Here is a 25,928-nt window from a genome sequence, read left to right as displayed (position 1 = left end):
CTCTTATGCCACACACACCAATGGCACAATAAACTCACACACATGCACTCACACACATGCCGAAAACCCATACGCTATAAAAGTCACAATCATATGCCAGACACTCATATGCCACACACTCCCATACTAAACACGCATACGCCACTCACATTCCATAAACCCATATGCCATATTTATTTATTTAATGTTTTTTTATAACATGCCTTATACAGTTTCTAATCGCAGATCCACAATTCGAACCTCTGTTCCTCTGTGTGGTCTTGACCAGTGTGTTGGCCCTGTGTTATCCTCCGTTCCTATACTCCATATGCCATGGTTATGTGCCATAAACTCATATGGCATACATGTGTACCACTAAAAACGCATACATCACATATTTGTTGTGTACCGCGTACACTGTTGTACGCATGCGCGAGCCTCGCTGAGGTTCGCGCATGCGCGTTAGAAATAAAGGCGGTGCCCACGGGAGTTCGCGCCGGGGACCGGAGCATCAACACGTCTCCGGCGTGTGTTCTTGCATGAATGCCTGCGCATGCATGAGAGCGAGTGCGAGAGGCCCCAGGCCGTGTGCTCCCCCACGCCAGCACGCAACACTGGCGACGAAGTGGGATCGGAGTCGTTCTCTGCTCCGACAGCGTCGGAGAGACGGAACGTTGCTCCGTCATTACGGACCCGCTTGAAAGGCCGGCGGCCATCTTGGATTTTTTTTTTCCTCATTCTCATACGCAGTTGCAGTGGTTGCGGCCCGTGAGGGTGCTCGTGCGCCATCTGCCAGCTGCAATTTTTCCTGCCAATTTTTGGACCCTCCACAGCCAGCTGGTGCAAGGCTGTGGCACTATTTGAAGAAAGAAGAAGAATTGTGAACTCTCTGGCCATATTACACGTCGAAGCCACACCACCTCATCACTTGGTGGCAGCAAGTGTGAGTACCGGTTGCCGTAATGGGGGAGGAGACAGATGAAGAGGGTGCTGTTGCCCCTATACCACGCAGAACGCACAGCACTCTAGCCCCCATGCCTGAATTTGATACCACAGGGCCCCCATCCAAAGAGATGATGAGGCGAAGATTGCCATTATGATATACTCGGCAGGGACTGAGGTCCACAAGATATATGACTCTCTCAACATCCCCAGAGTAACGTATGATGCAGTCAAGCAAGCACTTCGGACGATTTTCTTCCCATGGCAAATGTGGATTTCGACAGATTTGTCATGGGTGCCGAAAAACAACTGGATGATGTGTCGTTGGACAAGTTTTGTGCCCGCATGAGACACCTAGCGAGCTCCTGCAGATGGGCGAACGAGGAGGAAATGGTTCGCAACCAGCTACTGCAAGGGTGCATCTCAGGCAAACTGAGAAGACAGGTTCTGAGAGAGCCTGGACTGACTCTACAGCAGATTTTGGACATGGGGAGAGCGTATGAACTGGCGGAAGCCAGAGGGGCCAGGATGGATGCTGCCACACATTCCAGGAAAGATGAAGAGGCATTCGTGGTAGGACGATCCGCCCCTGGGAGAGCGAGATGGACTCCAAAGAGAGCAGATGGCCCTTCAACGTCAGGTACCACTTCATCGTGCTCTTACTGTGGGTATGACCTCCCGCACGGTGGCAAATGCCCGGCGAAGTCGAGGGTGTGTGGCCGGTGTGGCACGCCAGGACACTATGCGAGAGTATGCAGAGCCTCCGCACCTGTAGCAGCGTCGAGAGGGCCAGAGAGAGTTGGAAGGGGTGGTACTCGCAGAGTAAGAGGCATATCGTCTATTGATCAGGACATGCAAGACCTAAATATCGCTGAAGAGGAAGAGGAGGAGGAAGAGATTTTCTTCATTTCCAGCATTGTGAAAGGTCCTGGCACAAGACGCCAACCCACATGTACCGTCAACATTGGTGAAATTCCCACTCCCGTCCTCATAGACACGGGTGCGTCGGTCTGTGTCTTAGCAACCAAGCACTACAAGGCACTCCCAGGCCCACCAGACCTGTCAGCATCCAAAGCACAAATATATGCATTTGGGGGAGATGCGCCCCTGCCCATCCAAGGTGTGTTTGTGGCTCCGGTGACCCATGGACAAAACACCATTAAAGCGAGGTTCTTTGTCACCAGCGTAAGCCCGCACTCCCTTCTAAGCTGTGCCGCGTCAGAGGCGCTGAACATTGTACATTTCACTCTTGCAGTGTACCACACTGATCTGGACTGTCTGTTACAACGATTTGAGACACTCTTCGAGGGCATTGGAAAACTGAAAGCCGAACCCATACGGCTACACATTGATGGGTCTGTGAGACCGACTGCGCTCAAACATCGCCGCATTGCCTTTCACTTGAGGGCACAAGTGGAGGAAGAGCTACAGCTACTGGTGGATCGTGACAATATCGAAAGGGTAGAAGGGCCCACTCCCTGGGTCTCTCCAATTGTGGTGGCCCTGAAGCCCAAACAGCCCGGGCAGTATGTATCTGTGTAGATATGAGGTTACCCAATGTCGCGATCAAAAGAGAACGTCATCTCACACCCACCCTAGGTGACATTGTTGGGGAACTCCAGGGAACAAAAGTTTTTTCGAAACTGGATTTAAGATCAGGTTACCACCAGTTGGAGCTCCACCCCGAGTCGAGATACATTACGACATTCACAACTCATGAGGGGCTATACCAGTATAAAAGATTAAGCTTTGGGATCTCATCTGCGGCAGAGGTTTTCCAAAATGCCATCAGAGGAGCCCTGTCCGGACTAAAAGGGTTCATCAATATGTCGGATGACATCTTAGTCTTTGCGAGGTCTGAAGGTGAACACCTCAAGCGATTGGAGAGCACTTTTGAAAGGTTATGCAGCGTGGGGCTGACTTTGCACAAAGAAAATTGCGAGTTCTTGAAGGACAAATTGGAATTCTTTGGGTTCACATTCCATGCTGGTGGCATCTCCCCGGATCCTGAGAAGGTGAAAGATATCAAGGAAGCCTCCCCGCCAACATCACCGGCAGAAATACGAAGTTTCCTCGGGATGGTTAATTATTGTGGCCGTTTTATTAGAGACTTGGCTTCGTTGTCAGAACCCCTAAAAGCGCTCACAAGAAATGAGATAGCGTGGTCATGGATGGAAAAGGAGCAAAGGGCCTTCACGGCCATCAAGGAGGCCTTGTCTGAACAAGAAACCATGGCCTATTTCAACCCTGGCCGTGAATCTGAAATTGTGGTTGATGCCAGCCCGGTGGGGCTGGGGGCAGTCCTCATGCAAGCAGACAGACAAGGGGCCATGTGACCCATTGCATATGCCAGCAAGGCTCTTACCGACACAGAAAGGAGATACTCCCAGATTGAGCGAGAGGCCCTTGCCATTCTGTGGGGGTGCAAGCATTTCAGAATATACATCCTGGGTAAACCCGTTGTAGTCGTCACCGACCACAAGCCTCTAATACCTATTTTGTCAGGCACCTCATCCAAGCCACCCCCTCGAATAGAAAGGTGGATGCTGTCGCTAATGGAATACGGCGTCAGGTTGCTGTATCGCCCAGGGACACATAAACCAGCAGACTATCTCTACCGCCACCCAGGCTCAGGATGCTCCAGGGACTTGGCAGAAATAGCGGACTGTGTGGATGTCATTCGCATGGTCATCGAATCCGCAATGCCCCTCGCTCTGTCAAGACAGGAAATTGCCGACGAAACCAACTCCGACGAAGCATTTCTGAGAGTGAAGAGTGCAGTGGCCACGGGAGAGTGGCGGGAGATCCTTTTGAACAATGCTCGAAGGAACGTGGAGGTACAAAGAGATCTACAAATACTCTGGTAGGCTTGAAACGAGTTATCGGTGACAACAGACGGGCTGTTGTTGAGAGGACACCAGATCGTAATACCCAGAGCATTGGTGGCGAAAGTCCTTTAACTGGCCCACAAAGGACATCAGGGGATGGCCAAGATGAAAGCGCGCCTCAGGCTTAAAGTTTGGTTTCCCGATCTGGAGCATAGAGTGGCGGAGTTTGTGAGGACCTGCATTCCCTGCCAAGCCACATGCCCGGTGGAGAGAGGGCCGCCCATTCAGACCATGGAAAGGAGCAATGTACCATGGGGGACGGTACACGTGGATTTCGGTTCCACAGGCAGAGGACTATACTTCCTAGTGGTTACCGACCAGTGGTCACGATATCCGGAGGTGGAGCTGGTCGAATCCACAGCTAGCGACCACACCACCCTGGCGATGGACAAAATATTCGCCACACATGGGTTCCCCTTTGAGATATGCTCGGACAATGGTGCACCCTTCCGAGGACAGCAATTTGCTAGATATTGTGAAGAAAGGGGAATAAGGCATCGAAAAGTCACGCCGCTCTGGCCGAGAGCAAATGGTGAAGTAGAGCGCTTCATGCGGACGCTGAATAAAGTGTTTCGCATATCGGCAAACGGAGGGGAAGACCTACGGCATAACCTATTTGAGTTTCTCCGTGAGTACCGCACCACTCTGCATCGATCCACTGGGATTGCCCCCGCCGAGGTGCTTTTCAAGAGAATACCAAGAGGACTGATTCCTGAAGCCGAAGGGAGAAGCCCGGGAGTGATCGACAATACCCAGGTGGAAGCAGAGAGAGCGGATCAGAATGAGCATGAGACAGCACGGCGAAGACTACCTGAGAGAGAGATCGCAGTGGGAGACACTGTGCTCGTCCGCAATAGGAGACCCGAAGGAAAGCTGTCGATGACATACGAGACACAACCACTGGGGGTGACGCACGTAAAAGGGTCAATGATCACCGCTGCCAACGCCCGGGGCACCGTAACGAGAAATGTCTCATTTTTCAAGCGCATAGGGCCAACGACATGTGAGGAAGCACCCCGTCAAGGCCCTGATCAAACTACCGAAGCGCCGCTGGAAAATGACGGACCGCCAGAGAGGCCAGAGACACCCGAAATCCCCGATGGCGAGGCACGCAGGTACCTGAGCCGAGTAGGGCGAAGGCCCCCGCAGAGGTTCCAAGACTTTATCATGGACCCGGCACCATGAACAGTGACCCCTGACAGTGAAAGTTTTGAATAGAACCACGTTGGTTCGCCAGTTGTCCGTTATTTGTTGTTTGGGGGGAAAAGGAGGGATGTTGTGTACGGCGTACACTGTTGTACGCATGTGCGAGCCTCGCTGAGGTTCGCGCATGCGCGTTAGAAATAAAGGCGGTGCCCACGGGAGTTTGCACCGGGGACAGGAGCATCACCACGTCTCCGGCGTGTGTTCTTGCATGAATGCCTGCTCATGCTTGAGAGCGAGTGCGAGGGGCCCCAGGCCGTGTGCTCCCCCACGCCAGCACGCAACAATATTCATACACCATACACTCATATGCTATACACTCATACTCGATACACACACTTCGCACGTAGGCAGTACACCAGAGAATTAAACTTCCCACTGTAATTGTAAAACTTCCCAATGGGCCACCTTCCTCGAATGGCAGGCGGTTTGGAATAGAGCAAGCATGTAATCAAGCATTCATACACAGACTAAGAAGTGGTGGCGCGCCGTACGACAAGGTAAGGATAAAGGAAACACTTCTGTGAGGGGTACGGGGAAGCATCATAGAAGGACAAGGAGAGGGCCCTCGGAGGTATCCCCTGCACAAGAGAAGGGTGGGGTCGAGGGGGTGAGGCATAGGGGGGAAATTGTGGGGTGTCCCCATCACAAGAGAATGAATGAAGGGGCAGCAGGAGCACAAAAAGTGATAACAGTGCCAAAGCCGTAGCCAGAAAACTGGACTTCAGCAAAAATGGCCGATGTGGCAATCTCATGGAAACCCCGAATAGCGATATGCCACACACTTTTATGCCAAACGATCACATACCAAACACTCATATGCCATGCATGCAAAATACACTGATATACATACACCATACAGTCATACAACATACACTCATATGACAGAAACACGTACACTATGCAATCACACGCCATGCACTCACATGCCATATGCCACGCACTCATATGCCCTATGTGTTTCAGTCATGCATCGTACACTAATACACAATACATCCATGTAGCATACATTAAGTGAATACGATGATACACACTAATACACTCATATTCCCTGTACTTATACTACATACACTTATACAACACACCCTCATACGCTACATGCCACACACCTAAAAACTATTTGAAGTATCACTCTATGCCACTGCGAATTCAACCCTTATGCAACACGCTTGCCACACGCTCATAGCATAAACACTCATTCCACACTCTCTGCCACTACAAATCCAACCTTAGCACTCACTTCCAATATAACATTGATGGAACCTGCCTAATATTTAAAGTGAGTGTTATGGTTGCATTCGTAGTAGTATGGAGTGAGTGTTCATATAACATGTATACGTATAGTGCAGTGCTAAGGTTAACATAAAACCAATGAGCAATGAAAACCGCTGCAATTGTGACAAATAAGAAACAAACGTGCCGAAATTGATATTGTTTGTGGTTTCACGAAAATCGTCCGGTAGTTTTTTTTTTTTAATTTTTTTTTTAATTTTTTTAAAATTAACAGAGAACACGGTGCCCCCGCGCACCAAAACATTTATCTTCTATGTTTCATTGCAGCACTGTGGCTTTTCGGGAATGAAAAGTAGCAATTACGCAGAGGTTTTTGTCTTCACTTTTCCACCGAAAAATCGAGGCATTATCGCCTCAGAATCGGGATTTACCTCCATTTCCGAGTCGGTAATCTGATGCCAATTGCAACTTGAGTATGGTGGTATTTTAGGTGAATGGAGTGTCCAAAGTTGTTTTTACAAATTGTTTTTCGCCATCCATTTCAACGTGGCACTTTGTGCACTTTTCTGATTTTTTTATTTGTATATATTAATGTGCGTGTTGGGGACAGGAGGTGGCGTGCTTCAGGTGTCGGAGCGAGCTAGAGGTCGGGAGGGGGGGGTAGACGGGACCCCCATTTGCTAAATAAAATGTGGTCAAAGTCAAATCGAGGAAAAGTGCACGAATCGATGTGAAAAACAAACACAGAACCAACTCAGTTAAGGTTTTCCGATCATGTGACCGGACCCTGCCCCAACCCTGCTTGCTACAGGTGCTTCATAACAGGCAAGTGCAGCTCTTGTTTATAGCAATACTGAACCCCAGCTCCACGGAAAAGGTGACGCTCTTTAAAGTAGTATTGGTTTGAGACTAGGAATGCTTTAGAACTGCATACAATTTGTCTTTGAAAAATCCTTTTTCATCAACTTCATGAAACCTATAATCTCACACGTTGGTCTTGTACACAAACGCCTCCATTACTCTCTTGCAGCTGATTCGGTGACGAGCTTCTGACTTGAGAGAAAATGGTGATTTGTACAATGCACATCGCCGAATTCTTTTCTATGATTAATACCTGCGATATTTTGTAGGATGCCCTGCAGCGCCACCTTGTGTTCGGATGAGCAAGTTCAAACTTTTACAACAAAAAAATAATTGGAATAGCATCTTTTTGAAGATTGCTATCTTTGTTCTTTTTCCCAGTGTAATTTGTCTCATACCAAAAATGTTGATCAATTTTTTTTATACAAAAGAGAGCAATGTTACAGTAAAAAAATGCACATTCAAAGAAGTCAATGCATTTTATGTTCATAAAAGTAACCTTGTTGTATTATTGATTGCTGTCCTATACATGAGCGTGGCTTGTTGGCATACACAGCAGTGCAATGCAAGACATCACGCACAGCTAGTATTGCTGCGCCTAGAAGCTGGAAGAACATCCATGTCATAAAAGAACACTCTTGATCTATCGATTTCTTCTTTGCACTCCTCCTATACCATTGAGATATTCCATGTTGAGAATCTTTACTTCACTGTCAGTTGCTTATCACACCTCTCTTTCGCCTCAACCATACAATATTTTTGCCATTAATAATCGACTTTTGAGACTTCTGGCTCCAAAGGCTGCTCTCAAATCTTTACTTTCTGAATCTGACTCTGTTCTTATTTCACTTCTAACATTGGCCATCTTTGTTTTTCTTGCTCTCTTTCACTATTTGCATCTTTATCATTGCCCCCTTTGCACACTCTCATTGAGACTGGGACAAATTGGATTTCGCTTTGCAGGAATACAATGATGAGTAGTGGTAAAATGGGCCACTCAGCCCTTACACTTCTACAAACCAAAACACATGGGCAATCATAAAGGTAAAACAGGGACAATCAAGATCTATACCTCATTTGCCTTTTGTGGTAATGCAGGCCGAGGGAAGGCTATACTCTTAAGAGGAGTGTGAACATAAACCAGTAATGACCCAAACAACACAATACCACAGTCCAGAATAACAGGAATATCCAATCAAGGTTCTATAAAAATATAAACGCTTCAATTAAACACCATCTGCACATTGAACGAAAACAGATTAGTATACAAAAACCCACCACAAAGGAAAGAACAGAGAAGATGCAACAGACTGGAGAAAGTAGCACTCTGAGTGTAGTTCTATGGGTGGTAGGTAAGGGACTGTAAACAGATATCAGGTTGAAAAGAGGGGCAAGCCTGACCTAACCAGTGTCTAGGGTCCAAGTGGACCGTGGGGGCAGTTGAGTGTCAACAGCAGCTAGATTCAGATCTTGGTGGGCTGATGCATCAGACCCAGTGTCGAACCATGATTAGAGCTGATCAGGCTCATATGAGGCACGTAGGATCGCGGAGGCCCTGTCAGCAAGCGGATTACAAGTAGGGACGAATGCAGTGCTCTGTGCGGTTGAACGGTGGCAGTTCAATGATGAAGGTCATCGCGGTCCCAAGAATACTTCACAGTTGGCCAGGCTGAGCTGGGCTTTAGCCTCTTGGAGAGGGTGGCAAGTGAAGCACCAACGGGTTGAGTCGGTGGGCGATGGACGTCGAAGTGGTGATCAAGGGTGCGTCGAAGTGCAATCAATGAGGCAGCAGTTATCGTGATAGCTGGGAAGAGCCGTGCTTGCAACCCCTGATTAGAGTCGGCGAGTGACCCTCCAGTGATTTGGTTCGGGTTCCGGCATTGAGCATTCCCATATAGGCCACAATGCTGATTTAGATGCAGTGCAATAGAGGGCTGGTTGGAGGAACACACATAACAGTACCAATGCGTGGAACATGGAGCAACCGATTTGGTGCAATAGAACAGGGAGCTTTGGCTGGTCGGGTCCTCTGCTTGCTGTGAGTCCTTCACAAAGGACTCAAGGATATGATGTTTCCATTCAGGGTCTGTTCCTCTAGCTTTAGGAGATCCAATGCAGATTGGTTGGTCCTGGTCCACAGCACTGGTCACTCCTGATGTGCCCTGGTCTTCGATGGCTTCTTCTTCACCTCAGGCTGAGGGCTTTGGAAAGTGCAACTGTCCCAAAGGAAGTCGAATGAGAATATTCAAAATGCCTCTTCAGCCTTAAAGGATCCTTGAGGAACTGACAGAATCTCATTAAAGGGGTATGATACCCCTTTTTTTAAAAGCACAAGTCCCCAGGTGAGTGGTCTAAAGCTAGCCTGCTTTAGTGGCTCACTCCTTGCTCCTGACTGGAGTGGACTTTGCCCTCTTGATGTCACAATCACATCCAAAGTGCTTTGCTCCAGAGGAAGTGGAGGAGACAAGATGGTTAGGCTTCTTCCGGTGTCCAGAGCACTCCTGCCTATCCTACTCAGGCTCACTTACATCCTACTGACTACAAAGACCCTTCTACTTGCAGCACCACAGTGTGAGGCTACTCCTCCTAAAGGGGTGTGCTCCTTTGATACCTGGGCTCAGGACAGCTGCCTGATAGGTGTCTATCTCTGGGGGAGAGTGTTACCGGCCCTCACAAAGAGAATCAAGGAGAGGATGGGTCCTCTGTGTTTCTCTCCTGCCATGTGGCAGTATCGGCATGTCTGATCCTGTTAAGATAGCTTTCTAAACTCTGACCTGGTGTGCAGAAGTTTAGGAGGTTACCCTCGGTTTAATGAAACACAGGATCATTCTGGACAAGCCAGACCAATCAAGGTAGCTTGGCAGGCGGTAAAGTCTCAGAAGGGGCAAGAGTGATCGGAAGCCCACAATGAGCACACACATTTACGAACCACAAATTACTCTAAGACAAGTGTATATGAAAATGATCTATACATTTATTGTCGGCCAGACCAAAAGACACAAGTAAATGTCCGTTATATAAAAACAGTTACAGCACAAATGCTATACTCGATAATATGTATACAATATGTTTCCTAATGCGACAAAGGAGTAAAACACAGCCACAACCTATAAATAGAATGGTGAGTTAAAACACTAGGAGCAAGCATTAGACAATTCTTCATAGTCGTTCCCTAACTTTTGAGTGCAGCTTTAAGAAGTGGGGTGACTTGTGCTCAACAGTATAGTTATGCGTAGAAATGCTCAATTGTGCAGGTAGAACAAAAGTGGGTCTTCTTGGGAGAGCAGTACCAAGTCAGGAAGGAGCTTGAGGAAATGAAGAATTGGTTCTCACTATTCCAGTAGGATCTGGCCCTAGCGGCAGAGCAGTTTTCAAATGGTGAGAATAGCTAGAGAACGCAGGCTAACCCAGTCAAAAGCGAATACCTCATTAGGGCTATTCGTGTGTAAAAGAGATCGGATGTGCCAGGGGGCACGGGTAAGTGATGCAAGTACTCACCAACTCTCAGCACAGTCGGAACCAAACTTTGTCAGTTTAGTTCTCAGCTCTCAGCGGCAGCGGGACAGAACGATCTTCTGTGATGGAAAAGTTGCCTTTTCTCAGCTTCCGAAGGAGATACAAAGAAAATTTGGGTGCAGCAGGTTCAGGGCACAGGAGAGCACGTCAACAAAGCACCTACAGCGGCCGTCACCAACAGGAAGTGATGTGGGTATCACAGATGGGTGCAGCGCTACGCACTCTCCTAATTCGGGACCTAGAAGAGCTAGGCCTGCTAAATCTGGTGGGAGAGGGCACAGGACCACAAGCAAGCAATGTGCCAAGTCTCGTGTGTCCACTCAAGATGGCAGTGATTCTGCAGGATAACCTGAGGTAGAGCTGGACAGTTCACTGGACAACCCAGGAACACTTTTGAAGGGGCTCATTTGGCTGGTAAGCAGGGGGCTTTGAGAGTAGTTGTTCCACTCCTCCAAAGGGGTCAAGCACCCTGCCAGGTCTTCTTGATTGATGAAGAAAACTGCGGCTGATGGGACAGCAGAGGATGAAGGGTGCCAAAACCTTCTAGTGCGTCTCTGGTGGTTCCACAAGTTTGTTTCTTCATACAGCATACTTGGCTCCTTCTGTAGTTTGGGGTGAACTCAGGTGATCGAACTGGAATGGATGCAGATCCCCTTCCCTTATCCAAGATTAGCTTTGCACCAAAACCGAGGACTTCCAATCGAAGATCTGCTCTCATGCAGGCATCCCAGTCATGGACTAATCACAGTCCACAGTGGTCCCAGTCATTCAGGCACTACAGACATCCTGACACCAGTAGTGTGGATTGGAACCAGACAGTACCAACCCGCTTCCTGGGCACACACATGTGACAGGCAGAAGCCTGCAAAAGTGAATGGTTTTCACGGAGGCTGCATGCCCAAATAAGGAACACCCAGGTTACTCGACCTGAGTGAAGGCAAGGGACAAAATAGCAATGGGAAAGAACAAAAGACTTTGTGACTCAGCCATTTTCAGACCTGGCCACAGTCTTGAACCAAATGCGGAAAACACAATGTGATTCAGTAAACAGAAGTAAAAAACATAAAAAGTAACTGCTACCACCAGTTTGTCCCAGGCACACTCGTACACTCAACAAAAAAACCTTTGAGAGTGTCTGGGGCCATCATTCAAAAAAGGCGCACGGTACTGGAAGGAACATTGTGCACTTTTAAAAGGTTACCAAGAAATGTTAACATAGTCGAAGACTAAGGGAAACATAGTTTCACAGTACTGACAGTCTGAAAGACGTGTCAGTTTGCCCTTAACAAGTGAGCAAAAGCCAATGGGGGCCTAGCTGAAGGCTGTGCTCCACTGGCAAAAGTCAGGATTGGATAGCCAAACAAAAGCAAAAAGTTTGAGGAGTCCACAAATGGAGGGAAAATTACACACAGATGAAATCTTTCCTCACAGACCCAAATACACATTCCCTTCCACAGCAGAGCTGACTCACACAAACTGACAAGTGGGGGATATCAATTGGGATGTGGTAGCCATGACCATAAGTAGCACCATGCAGTATGCCTAAACCCAGGCATAGCTTATGCGTAGAGATTACCCTGACACCAGCATGGGGTACTCATGATCATCCTAGTTTGGGTACAGGGGGCATATCTTAAATGTCGCCCCTGTACTGCAGTGGCTTTTTTGTCGCTGCAGCAGTTGAGTTGGCATCTTGTGACCTTTGAGCCTGCTCTCTGCCATAACCAGAGCAGGTTCTGCAGATCACGCTTCTGATGCAGCAGGACACAAGTGCACCATACTACTGGCATGGAGTTGCGACAAAGGGGTATCTGGTTAGCAGATTACCCCTTTGAAGAAGGAATCATCTGCATTATTCTATGTACTGTGGTGGGTCAGAAGAAGGATGCAGACACAGTCAGAACATTTCAAAGACAGGTTTGTTAAAAAATAAGACTAAGCCATAACTTTCCCTATTGCTATGGGGTTTCCATAGGCCACAAACTAACTGACCCCACCACTTTTCTAACAACTAAAGACAGGAGAATGACTCCGTTCTCCTAGGTTTTCCTTCTTTCAAATATCCTCTTCCTGATTCTTCTCAATACGTGATTATTACATAGTCTGTTTTGACTTCTTCAATCCGTTTGTGTAACTCCTTCAAGATTTTATTAGACTGTTATTCCTTCTCAAAATGTGGCTTCTTTGACTTTGGACGAATACTTTGATCTGTATTAATGGATTTTGTGTAACTTTGGTTCATCGGTTGGGCTTGGCCTTCCGGGTGATTATAATTCACTTCTTTCCTGGATAGTCCTTCTTGTCTTGTACTAACTTTAGGGGTTTCTTTATATTTTGACTCATTGCATTCTCTTTCATTTAGGCTCCCCTTTTTCATTTCCCAATAAAGGGGTACATTCTGCTTTTTTCAAGGTAAGGATATCCAGACTCTACAATTCTACCTCTTGGGATATTCTTCTCTTTTTCTTAATTCATAGTATTCTTCCTCTTCATACAATTATCCTTCTCATTTACAGGCTCTGTCTTTTGACTTATAAAACACTCTACCCAGGCGTTTGTCTCTTAGTTTTAGTTTCTCTCTCAATACTTATTGCATTCAGGTTTCTCTCATTATCATAATTTCACTTTCTGACGTTCCATGTTATGCTCTCCTTCATTTGACTGGAACGAGCATGAGCAGTCTGACAATGATTCCCTTGTGGCCTCCCAGATCTCCCATTTTCCCTGTTACCTTGGATTTTCTGGGACAATGGGCCTCATTACGAGGTTGGCGATAACCCGCTAGTGCCACCAGCGGGTTGCTGCCAACCCTGTAATACTGAACCGAGAGCCTGACTTCTCAGTGCCACCCAGATATTACAAGTCCTGGCAGAGCGGGTGCCATATTTTGTAAGTCCCCATTCCCGTGTAGTCCCATAGACTCCATGAGGATGGGGACTCGAAAGCACCAGCACCATTGCTGATGGTGCCAGTGCATCCATGGCAACTTTGTATCCCGGGGCCGCTGCACCCGGCAGGGTCAGACCTGTTGGACGCTACAGCCCTGGCAGGCAGACTTGTAGTGTGGCGGTCCAGAAACAAGGGTGGAGCTGAGCTAACCAGCACTGTTGTTTCCGGACAGCCACAATTGTAATGCGGCCAAATGCCTTTGCGGCTTTGTTCCCTGGGGTCCATTGTGTTTGTCGCTTTCTCTGCATCTCCAGTTACTCCGGTGCCCTGCGCTCCATGCTCTCCTTCTAGAGGGATTGGCAGTCCTATCCGGACAGTATGTGGTTTTGAATGCCTAATTGATTCAGCATTGTTTTGTGCACAGCTGGTCCACCATGAAGTCTCTGTGGTCTCTGTGGTCAGGCCACTACCAACAGCTTTGCCCTGGACCTTTCCTAGTTGACTTTCGCATCCCTCTCCCTCCACTTGTTGCAGCGTTCCTCTCTACTCCAGCCCCCTCGTCCCTGTTAAATGGGGATTTCCATTTAAAGTATCAAGCTCTTTTTATAATTGGCAATATCATTTGTTAGTTCTCTCTTCATACAAGTTTCTGTATTGTACATTCTTTCGTAGGTCTGATATTCCCAAGTAGGCCACCTCAGGGTATTCTTTAGGGATTTCCTCAGAGGAACGGGAGTCCTTGTCCCCATGGGGGGGACTCTCTCCCAGTAAGGTCCCAGTTGCCTCGACCCTTAAGGAGGGTTTTGCAGAGGGGGTTCATCTCTCTAGCCTCACGGGGTGGGGTGCTCCCCCTTGGAGAGAATGGACAAATTCCCTCAATTTGGCACAGTACTAATAAAAATAAAAAAAGACAGGGCTTTGCACCCTTGCCAGATGGCAATTGCTTACTGACACAGAGCTTGGTTCCCTTTATCCAAAGTCCTAATCCTACCACTGCTTCTCATGACCCACTTCCTTCAACACCCATTCACCGAGTATTTCCCTTTCATCTCCCTTACCTTCTGCCTCTCTTTAATTCTTCCATTCTGTTTTGTGTATTTACTTATCCACTTAAGCATGCTATAGTTCTCCCTACTCTCAGAAAATTTCCCTTGCCCCATCTCTGCACTCTACACTCTACGTGTCTACCTATGTGAATTCTCCCATTTCTTTACCTCTTGAATGGGTGGCTTACTCTTAGCTGTCTTGTTATCTTAATGTTCACTCGGTCTTACCCTCTTCACTATATGGTTTCTGCCCATTCCTTCCAATGAGATAGCTCTCACACACATTACTATTACCTTTGCTTGCCACTATAAACGGTTACCCCTTTTAAATCAGTTTAATTTGCCTGCAGGTTTTGAGATAGTGGATAACTCCATTCTTGGCTTATCTCTTTCCTGCCATGGTATTTCTGGCATGGCCCTTCCCTTACATGTCTTCCAAACTCGCTGATCACTGTCACCCTGTAACCTGGGTGGGAACTGCTTGCTCTATGTTTTGGTGTTCCACAGTGTTAAGTTTTAGGTCATTTTCTACTTTCTTCTTGCAATATTCTTCTGTCTTCTATTATTTCTTCTTGTGGATTAATTTGTTACGTTTATGCAGATTGAAGAGAAGGTCCCTGGAATGCCCCTCTTCACCCTCAAAAGCATGACAGCCTGAAGAGCGAGACCCGCAATATGCCAGTCACTGTTTGGTCAGCCCCCAGGAGGGCCAATGACTTCTAGATATTTAAACAGATATTCTCTTAGTAAACCATTTAAACCTTATCCAGCTGACATCTTCATGGATACAGGTGCCTCAGCACTGGACCTGGTTGACTAATGATGCATTTCCAGCTATGCTGACATCATTAGAAACACCACGACATAGTAATGTTAGCCACAAAATAAACACAAGAACATGCTTACACAGTTTACAGAGTTCTGTAGATAGAAGACAGCTACATATACATACTGTCAGAAGCCTTTCCTTTCATAAGCAAAACAAAGAAACGCCAGAAAGCAAGAGATGCAGAGCAAGCTTGCAACCACTTATTGCAACTAATCATATGGAACTAAAGGATCGTATAAGGAGCCTGGAAGATCCAAGTACCACTAACCCATAAGGAAAATAATACAATATAGACATATAGAAATCATAGTATAACTACAGTAGAATTACATGAAGCCATAGGCCTCATACCAAGGGAAGAGGGAAAACAGATTTTACAGCACACTGCTAAGAACTGGTGCTCGCAGCCAAGGTCAGAGGCGAGCAGAACATTCCTAGCTCCCGGGTTAGGGATACACCTGCAAAATAGCAGAATAAATCCTCACTAATTTCAGACCCAAAAGCTTATTTTTGCGGTCCTTACCCACGTGATGCAGCAGAGCCGAACAATAGCCATTTACCTGCGCTGGGAAGAGGAGCAGTTCCCAACAAAGCAGACAAGAACTGATACATAGGTTGCCCAACAAACATTGCAAGCTACAGGCACTACCTCAGGCTACGTGGATATATCTGTGGCAACAATCGGGATGCATAGGGCATCATTACGAGTCTGGTGGTAACTCTGCTGGTGCTACTGGAGGGTTGCCACCAGACTTGTTATATTTTACTGGCGCTTGACTTCCCGGTGCCCCTGGGACATTACAAGTCCGGCGGCCTGGGAAGTCAGGGGTCGGGAAAATGTTAGTCCCCATTCCCATAGGAGTGGGGACTCGGAAGCTAACGGTGCCAGTGTTTCTGCAAAGAGTCTGCCTACCATGGCCGTTGAGCCCGGCACCCTTGTTTCTGGACCGGTGAACTTGTAATGAGACCCATTGTGCCTCATTATGACTGTTGCGTTAAGGCAACAACAGCACCGGTAGTGCTATCAGCACCCTTGTTGCCATGCCGCAACATTACGAGGTTGCTTGCGGGTGCCACTCTGGACGCCTGGTCAGACCAGGCATTCAGAGCGGCACCCGCGAGCAGACCAGGATGGTAGCAACGGTACCGTTATAGACGGTACCACTGCTACCATCCTCCCTATTCCCATTGAGCCCTATGGGGGCTCAAATGGGAATGGGGACATAACAGGACCGGGTCCCGTTAAAGGGAAATTACCAGGCCCTCCAAGGTCGGAATGGTACAGTAATTCCCCTTTAGCGGGACCCGGAGCCAGACCTGAGTTTGGAGGTAGCCATGCCCTTATTAAGGTCTACTCTTCGACCTTAAAAACGTATCCAGTAAAGGACTGCAGGACTTGTCCTTGGCCTCAAGCCCAGGGATTATATCTCTCCAGCTCTGAAATCTTTTCACTGGATCCTCGTGGCTGCAAGGATCAACTTCAAGACCCTGCATATCCAGTTGCCCTCACATTGCCTCCGGGCTCCCCAACACTTAAGGGTCTATATCTGCAACCCTACAGTTCCTTCTCTCTGCACTTATGAGCCACCCGCTGGCTGCACTTGTGAATTAACTACACATCCCCCTTGCCCTCACCCCTGGAACTTCTCCCCTTCCTTCTTCCCCACACCTGCGTGATCTGAATGACACAAGGCCTAGTAAGATTGTTATGTTGTCCTCCTTGTTTCCCCCTCCTTGTCTTGTCGCGGCTAGAAACACTTGTGTACAGGCACGTTATAAATGCCACATCATATCATATCATTGAAGGTAGAATAACTCAGTGGCAATGCGTGGGTCTCGGAAGCAAGACCACGCTGAACAACACTGGTTCAAACCACAGACCTGGCCTTAAAATCAATCTCGGGTATATGTTATAAATAACTGCACTTGCACGACCTGAATGTACAAGGCCTAGTAGGATCGTTCCCTCCACCAATTGCCTTGTTGCAGCTTGAGACGCACATGTGTATAGGCGCCTTACAAATGAACAATAAAATAAATAAATCAGCAGACTAGTTTCATAGCCAAAGAGCATGCAGCTAATATTCTGGCTTGCAATGCAGAGGGGCAAAAGCCTAGCATGGGCGCAGTTACCTTTCTGTGTTATTTTCCAAGTTGCAAAACCCCTTGCCATCCATTGATGATTTTTTAAAACTTTTTTATTTCATGTGCTTTTAAAGTCAGGGCCCAATACACAAACAGTAGAAAAGGACATGTGCTACACTTCTTGATATTATAATCTTGTCATGGGCAAAACAGAAAAACAGTACACTGGTAAGACTGTCAGAGTCATATGCTGTCATTGCTTAACAACCAACACTGTGAAGATGAAGATAGGAGAAGAACAGAAGAGCATCAATACATCCCCACACATGACACAATGTTCTCTTCTGTATCTGTGCTTCTGCAGGCCTCACTTGCGGGCCTTGGATTAGCTAAGTGGATCGGTCTGGGCCTCTGATTGAGCACTCATGAGAACTGTGTTCGAATACCCCCTCCACTCATGCCTTTATGAAATTAGCCTTGTATCTTTTTACTTTGATAGAGAACTACAACAATAAAATAAATAGACAATACCCAGACTTCATTATTAAAATGTGTACTGCACTTCTATCTATCATAATGGTGTCAATTGTAACATTTGTTTGCTGATGCTGGGGTTGCTGTTGATACTCTTGTTCAGAATAGAATTGATTAGCATTTTGGTGCTTGACTGCCCTAAGGCAGGACAAAGACTGATATGTTTTAACTTTTTCTCCTCTGTGAAAGATAGTGAGATAAAGACTCTGGGTAAGTCTCTTGTAACCGGGAATAATGTCCCGCAGAGGGACTCTCAGGACCCCCCTTCTTTTTTGCCTATTTAAGTAACTTTGGGTCTCACCCTAAGCTACTAGGTGAATCCAGACGTGGACCCCTTGCTCACTATTCTTAGAGAGGCACAGCCCCACCCTACGGATGAGGACCAACCAGACCGAAACACGTATCTGGGGCTGCTGTTGGTACTCCTGTTCAGAGGAAAATTGCTTAGCATTTTGGTGCTGGACTTCCCCAGGGCAGGACAAAGACTGATATGTTTCAGATATTTCTCCTCTGTGAAAGATATTGAGCTAAAGACTCTGGGTAAGGACTAATGTCTGGTAGAGGGACTCCCAGGGCCCCCCCTTTTGCCAGTTCCATCACGTGCCACAATCTGGCCTGGTGCTATTCTGGCCCAACTGGGGCTTTGGGTGCATGCAGCAAACATTTAGCATCACATGTCACATCCTGTTTCCATTCACCAGACACGTTGCATCACATGCCACATCCTGGCCTTGAGTGATTCTTGTCATATGGGGCTATGGATCCATGCAGCACACATATACCTTCACATATGTGCGCAATGCCAATTTCTCTGTAAACTGCACATTTCCCCTTATTATGAATAATACAGTGATCAGTTCACTTCCTGTGTCTTTAGTGGCTGGGGACTCTTGAGTGGGTACATTACCACTGAACAGGTTATCATGCCAAGTTTTTCTTGAAGAGGGGCACTCTGACCTCTTTTTGTTTGTAAGGAACTTGGAGTTGTGCACCCAAACTTACCTAGGCTTATCCAGACATGGACCCCTTGCTTACTGTGCTCAGAGAGGCACAGCTCCACCTCACTGATGAGGCCCGACTAGGCTGAAACACGTGTCTAAGGTTGCTATTGGTACTCTTGTTCAAAGGAGGATTGCCATAGCATTTCGGTGCTGGACTGCTCAAGTGGGCAGGTCTGAGACTGATATGCAAATGGATATTCCTCCTTTGTGAAAGGTACAACGAGCTAAAACATGTGGCTCTGGAATGCCCTCTTATGGTGTTGTGGGAGTTGAGAAGCTGCATGTGCGAGGTGGGCTTGCATCCCGGAATGTCATGCTGGACACATAAGACATGGACGACTGTGGCTGCTACAGCTGTAGAAGGGCCTGTTGCAGTGATTGGTCCTGTCGGTCAAGCACAGTTGTCAGACCCTGCTGCACCCTGTTGTGGCCTCCATACAGTGAACCATATCAAGATGCTTGCCATGCTGCAGGAAAGCTGACATAACACAAATGAATCCCATATTTGATGCTGCTAGTCCAGCATTGCAACGCTTCATCCTCCTCATGCTTTTTGTGGACTGTACATGTGCCACACATGCCTTTCGGTACAGTCCCATGATGGTCAAGGTGTGCATGTCTTGGGATTTCTTAAATGAAGCCTGTATCTCATTCTGGAGTGTGAGGAGCTGGCTGTGCTGCTCAAGCTGTTGCAGGATCCTCTCCAAGATGCGCAGCTGTTTTTTTGGTGCATCAGACGGCCATCTGGCCTCCTGAACTAGGTCAAGTTGGCCTGGAACCAACAGGACATTTCGATCCTGAATCTCAACATCGTCCTGTGCAGTGGTGTGAGCTGTGTTATAGATGTCTGAGGCGGAGTGTTGGGCCAATCTTCAGCCTGGTCGTCAGGATATTCATGCATTCCTCCATGCAGTTCATCATCCTCTCCCTCCTGTATGGGTGCCTGACCCACAGGGTCAGCATGTTGCATCTCTTCCTCCTGCTCAACTGCTCCCACCTATGACATGGGTACTAGAATGTGGGTTGTGGCTGGTGGGGTTGACCGGGTGGTACCAATCCTGCTCTCATGAGCCATTGTAGCTGTGTCAGTGGCTATTGAGTCTGCACTGCTCTCAATGGCATGTGTGGTGTCATCACAGGTGCTGGCGATGTGTCTTAATGTAGAAGCATACTGCTTCTTGTTACTCCTTCTCAGCCGTTTGGCAGGTGCAGCTTCATGGCCACTGGGCTGCTGTGATGTGTGGCCTGCATGGTGCAAAGCAAACATGCATGGCATCAGCTTGTGCTCAGGTGGTATGTTAGTATCTCTGTGTCCGTTGAGTTGTAGATGCAAGTGTCAGTACTGACATCTACGTCCTGCATATATGATGTTGCGGACGAAATGTCCCATAAAAAGATGGTGCCGGAAGGCGGGACGCGCGTGCGCGCCGCCTCCATGGCAACCATTTTTACAAGCCAGAGACGAGCAACGCGTCCTAGCGACGGGCTGCTCGTTTTTCTCTGCTTATCGTGGTCTTTGAAGGTACGCCTCTTTAGCGAGATACCCTGAGCCCTGTCTCCTCCATGTTCATACGGACAGCAATGTATTGCAGAAGCGCATGTGTCCTTCTGAAGACGAACAAGCACTCGTGTAGGGGAACAATGCGTAAAGCCGCCATTTAGCGTAACTCAACTGAATGTGTATGCTATTATGGAGTTCAGCTTTTACCATACACGAATAGAGTCACTTAAGTTTATATTTATCTGGTTCCGGTCAGAGCCCAATTCAGCTATACATTTTATTGATTTATATCTATTGAGAAGCCATGGTGTATATTTCCTAGACATGACCCTTCACATCTCTCCTTGCCTTTAGTCGGCTACACTGGAAACCACAGCCTGCCACCTTCACATTACCTGGGAAGAGGAATTGGTCTTCCTACCGGGTAAGTGGATTAGACGACATGTGTACCAATCTAGAGTGAGACTCTTGCCTTATAATGGACATTTACAATTTGTGTTGTTTTGCATTTACCATGCAGGTAGTCGCCAGCATTCCCTACTTACACAGTAATTGAGGTTAGTACACTTCTACTTACATGAGAGCTACTTGATAAATCTCCCTGTTACCTCAGAGGTCTAATTAGTTTATCATTATCCGTTTTAGGAATTGAAATTGAACACTGTTGAAACTAAAACACGCCCTGCCCTGAAGATGGATTTTGATTAATCCGAAACGCGTTGGCATACATGATTTTATAGGAGTTTCTTTAGGAAGCTCTGAGCAGAGTGAATAATACTGCCCAGAAGGATAAACATGCTAATGTGGCTTCTTAGCTACATATGAATCCTTTCTTTAACTGCTTATACTAACGAGTTGTTTTGTTGATAAGCTTCATTATTCTTTATACTTTACGGTTTTTTGTGAGGGCTGCTTTCAGCTCAACTATACTACTGTCATTGTTTTTGAATTGTTTGACTACATAATTGTGCTAAAGTGGTATCCCACACTACATGTTAATAGCGTGGTGTTAATTGATTTTTTGTCAATATAAAATATCACATTATCTGGTTAACACCTGTTTTGTCTCAGCCTTGTGGTTCCTGACTGTAGACAAGCAAACTGACAGAGGTCAATATACATTTTTTTTATCAAGGAAAACCCTCTAATTGATGTGAAACATATTATGTTGAAACAAATTTACAGAAGCAACCATCATAAGTCATAATACTTCCCACTGGGAGTTGAATTGGACTTACGAGGTTGAAGTAACATTGTGGACTTTGTCCCACAAGGAGTGCAGCTTAGGGCTACCAGCTGGCAACGGCGGGTGTGTGTCTTGTGCTTTCGTTTTTTGAACCCCGAGTGGCCTCGGGGTTCTCCCTGCTGCACCTGAAACATAACTTGAATTAACCACACAGACCTTTTAAAAAACACAGTTTGGCCGAATTACGTTTAGTGAATGCTACAACACAGTTGTGCCTCCCACCCCCCATTTTGTTCACCTTCTGCTCCTGGGTAATCCGTGAAATTGTCTGAAGTCCCCCCTCGCCAGACATTACCACCATATTTTTGCCACTCTGCCCAACCCCTGAGGAGGCCCTATAACAGTTGGAAAATTGTGCGAGTGGCTGAGCATATGATAGATATGCATGGCAAATGCCAATAAGTAAGCCAAACTGTTGGCTTTGCAAATGCTTGCTGTTAACAGGACTTCAGATGAAAGGATACACCTACAGCTTATAAATTAAGGGACTGAATGCGCTCTTGGTTAACACATTTTTATTACACTAGTAGCATATTTATATATGCAATAACACCATTAACTCTCAGAAGACTTTTTACCATCTATGTAATGGAGGTTTGAAAAAATGCAAAACAAAACTTTCTACCTGAAATGTCATAGCTGAACAGGCTGTTTCATCAAAAAGCCACACATGTACAGCTTCACTTAGATGCCATCACTGGAATTGTACCTACAGATCACAGCCACATAGCACTCAATATGGATATGCAATTTATCGAAAAAGTCTGCTCTTTGTTTCATATGGGCAAAATATGACTGTCCTAAAGGGCAGTGCTATTTTATACATAGCTTTATCAACCCAAGACTGACAGCTCTCGAGGATGCAACAACCAACCTCATAATACTGACAAGCCCAGAGCAGAACAAGGCATGATGTTACTGCTTGATAGAGCTAGCTGAAAGAGATCCAGTGGGAATGTTTTTTATGTGGGATGGGGCAGTAGTGGGTGAGAATGGCCTTGGGTATTAGCATGGCTATCGGAAGTCAATGGGTGAGGAAATACGCAATCAACACTCCGGCTATGTGTCCCACATCACACGTCATCTCGCTCTTATCTTCACTTTTCATGTCCACAGTTTTGGCTTATAGGCAATAATTTTAGCACCCCCTAATAGCCAAAACTAAAAATAAATTGTCAACTTGCATCAATACCATTTGACAGCTGGAGAATGGATATCCCAGAATCCTATGTATATGATAAATTGGATTGGAAAACCTTTGCTACATGCGTGGAATAATGGATCCTTCTGATTTCTACGGAAGATAGTCATGTAGGATCCTATTTACGGGCTGCAGAATGCAAACCTTGAAAGCAATGTACAGGCCCAAATTTGCTTTGGTTAACTGGAATAACCAAAAAAAAAAAATGTGCCTCGAAGCAATAGTATTCATACATGGGAAAGACTCTGTGAAAAAATGTACCATTTTTTAAATGATTTCTTAATGCATATCACTACCTCTTGCAGTGTTCATTCATTCAGCTGCATGTCAAGTACTTCAGCCGCTGTACCCAGAATGCTTCTCTCTGTGCTCTTCTTCTTGAGATGTCTGCTCGATGTATTTTGGTGTCTTAGGGCCTGATTCATGGAATGTTTTCCTATGGGATTGTGCCATTATAAAACACTTCCATGAATCAGGTCCTAAGACTTCTAAAACCTGGAATTTCAGCTGTGCTATGGTGTGCCCATGATCATGAAAATGTCTTGCCACCGATGAGTTTGTGTTGTTCATGCGTACAACTTAGAGACTTCGCAATCTGTTCCTCAGAGAATGTGATTTACTGTATCAAATGTCCGTGTGGGACTTACTACGTTGGTGAAACAAAGAGAAGTGTTAGACATGTGACGTGTGAGATTGAATGAACATAAATCTAATGTACGCACGTGACCCGTTGATCTTCTTTATCAAGTTGACTAGAAGTGTCCAGTCATTCTTGCAATTCCTTCACAGCTGCAGGAACCCGAGCAGCTATTAGAGAAAAGAATTGTGTTAGCAGCACGTTTCATCTATTAGTGTGAACACCCGTTCGTGAGGTCAGTAACTGATAATCATGTACCCTATTAATGTTTTGTAGTACCAAGACTTCTTGGACCTCTGAGCACTGCCCGTATTTACAGCCTCTTTGTAGTGTGCTGCCCACTTTAAAGAATATTTTTGAAAGTCAGCCTTCACTGTTCTTGGAGGCATTAGACACGCTACTTACACTAAACCATGCCAGGTGAGAGCGCTTTACACAGATATCAGCTTGTGACTCACAGAGTGCGATTAGGGTGTCAGTAACCAACAGAACTAACCCAGTGTCTTCCTCTCCCATTTCCTTCCCTTCTTTCTCACGCACCTTGAATTATTTCTGAATGCTATAACAATGTTGTTGTTGTCCTTGTATCTATTATTCATCATAAACGATTGTAAAAACATGTAATAATTGTGGGTCTCTCGATTCTGAAATGTATCTCTGCAATACAATATATTCTGCACCAATGTACTTGGTATCTATCCTCTTTTTGACTCGGTATTACTGACTGCCCCTCTCACCCAAGATGCACGTCCGCAAGAAATCACCTAATCGGCCTGTGCACCCAAACCTCAGCAGCCAAACACAACCACTCTAGCCTGACTCGCCACTCACCCAACAGTTAACCAAAAACCTCCCTAACTACACACACCGCAACCCACTGTACCCTTACCTCCTTTCGCGACAACAGTACACAGTAAGCCTCCCAACCCACTCTAGTCTCTGCTCCACCCCAGCTACTACCACCCACACTCACATAAAAAGAACTGTCTCCCTAAACTAAGAAAAGAATACTCGACTCTTATGGAACCAGCAGCCCTAAATTCTCATTCACAGGCATCTCTAGCCAACTACCCATTGCCGCACCTGCCATAGCCACCCTCCCACCGACCTCCAATATCAACACCACCAGCATCAATACATCCACCTACATCGAATTCAAGTCAAGTGCAGCTTGCCCAGCCAACTCTTCTGCTACCACTACCACTGGTGTATTTAGCAGCCCCACAAGCAGCCTACGAAACCATTTGTAGCATTCCAATGTGCACTCACCAATGCCCGCTCCCTCCCAGCAGACGCTCTGGAAATATGTGAGCTGCTCACCGCTCACAATCTAGACCTCGTTGCCATCTCCGAAACTTGCCTACATGAAGCTTCCGGCCCTGCCTTATCCTTAGTTCTACCCCAGGGCTACAACATCTACTGCCAGGACCACCTACACACCAAAGGCGGTGGAGTTGCCATCATTGCCAAGAAATCCCTCCTCCTAAGACAGGTCACCAGCTCCTGTGAAGGTAACAGTGACATCTTGTCCCTCAAACTTACCACCTCCCCTAACTCCCCGACCTACATAATCACCATTCATATCACCTACTGCCCCCCTACCCCCATGGTTTATTTCCAGGAGAACCTCACACACTTACTATCCAACAACGTAAAAATCTCCTCGATGCCCATTCTGGCAGGAGACCTGAACCTTGGATTTAATGGCCCTGAGGTTTCACATGCCTAATCCCTCACTAAAGATCTAGACACCCTGGGGTTCAATCAATCGATCACCGACCCCAACCATTCCAAGGGCCGCATTCTGGATTGGATAGTCGACCACAATTGCTCTCTATCCATCCCTTCCAACGTCCCCTGCCTCTGGACTTACCACAGCATCATCCACTTCTCTATCCCTATACCCAAACAACAAAAATCTCTCACCACTCCACTACCACCAGCCCCAGCACGCAGCTCAAAGAAACGAACCAAAGAGAGGCTACTGCCCTACTTAGAAACCTCGCATTCAAACCTCCTTTCTCCAAGGATCCCATCATTCTAGTGGATCTATACAACTCCACACTAAAAAAAGCTGTCCATGCCGTAGCAGCACTGTCAGCGAGGAAATCCAAAACTACCAGACATGTAAACACCTGGTTCACACCAGAGCTACTGGAACTCCGCTCATTGAAACGCACCACCCTCTCCACCTGGCAAACCAACCCACTTGATTCTACAAAACTAGAATTCAACAAGATAGCCACCCAGTACATAAAAGCAATCATCTTGGACAAATCTGCCTCCTTCTACACTAGGATTATCAATGCAAAATCTGGAACCAAGGAGATTTTTGCC

The sequence above is a fragment of the Ambystoma mexicanum genome, chromosome 11 (assembly GCF_040938575.1).
Source record: "Ambystoma mexicanum isolate Mex_15411 chromosome 11, UKY_AmexF1_1, whole genome shotgun sequence".
Taxonomy (NCBI): Eukaryota; Metazoa; Chordata; class Amphibia; order Caudata; family Ambystomatidae; genus Ambystoma; species Ambystoma mexicanum.
Note: the sequence above shows the minus strand (reverse complement) of the source record.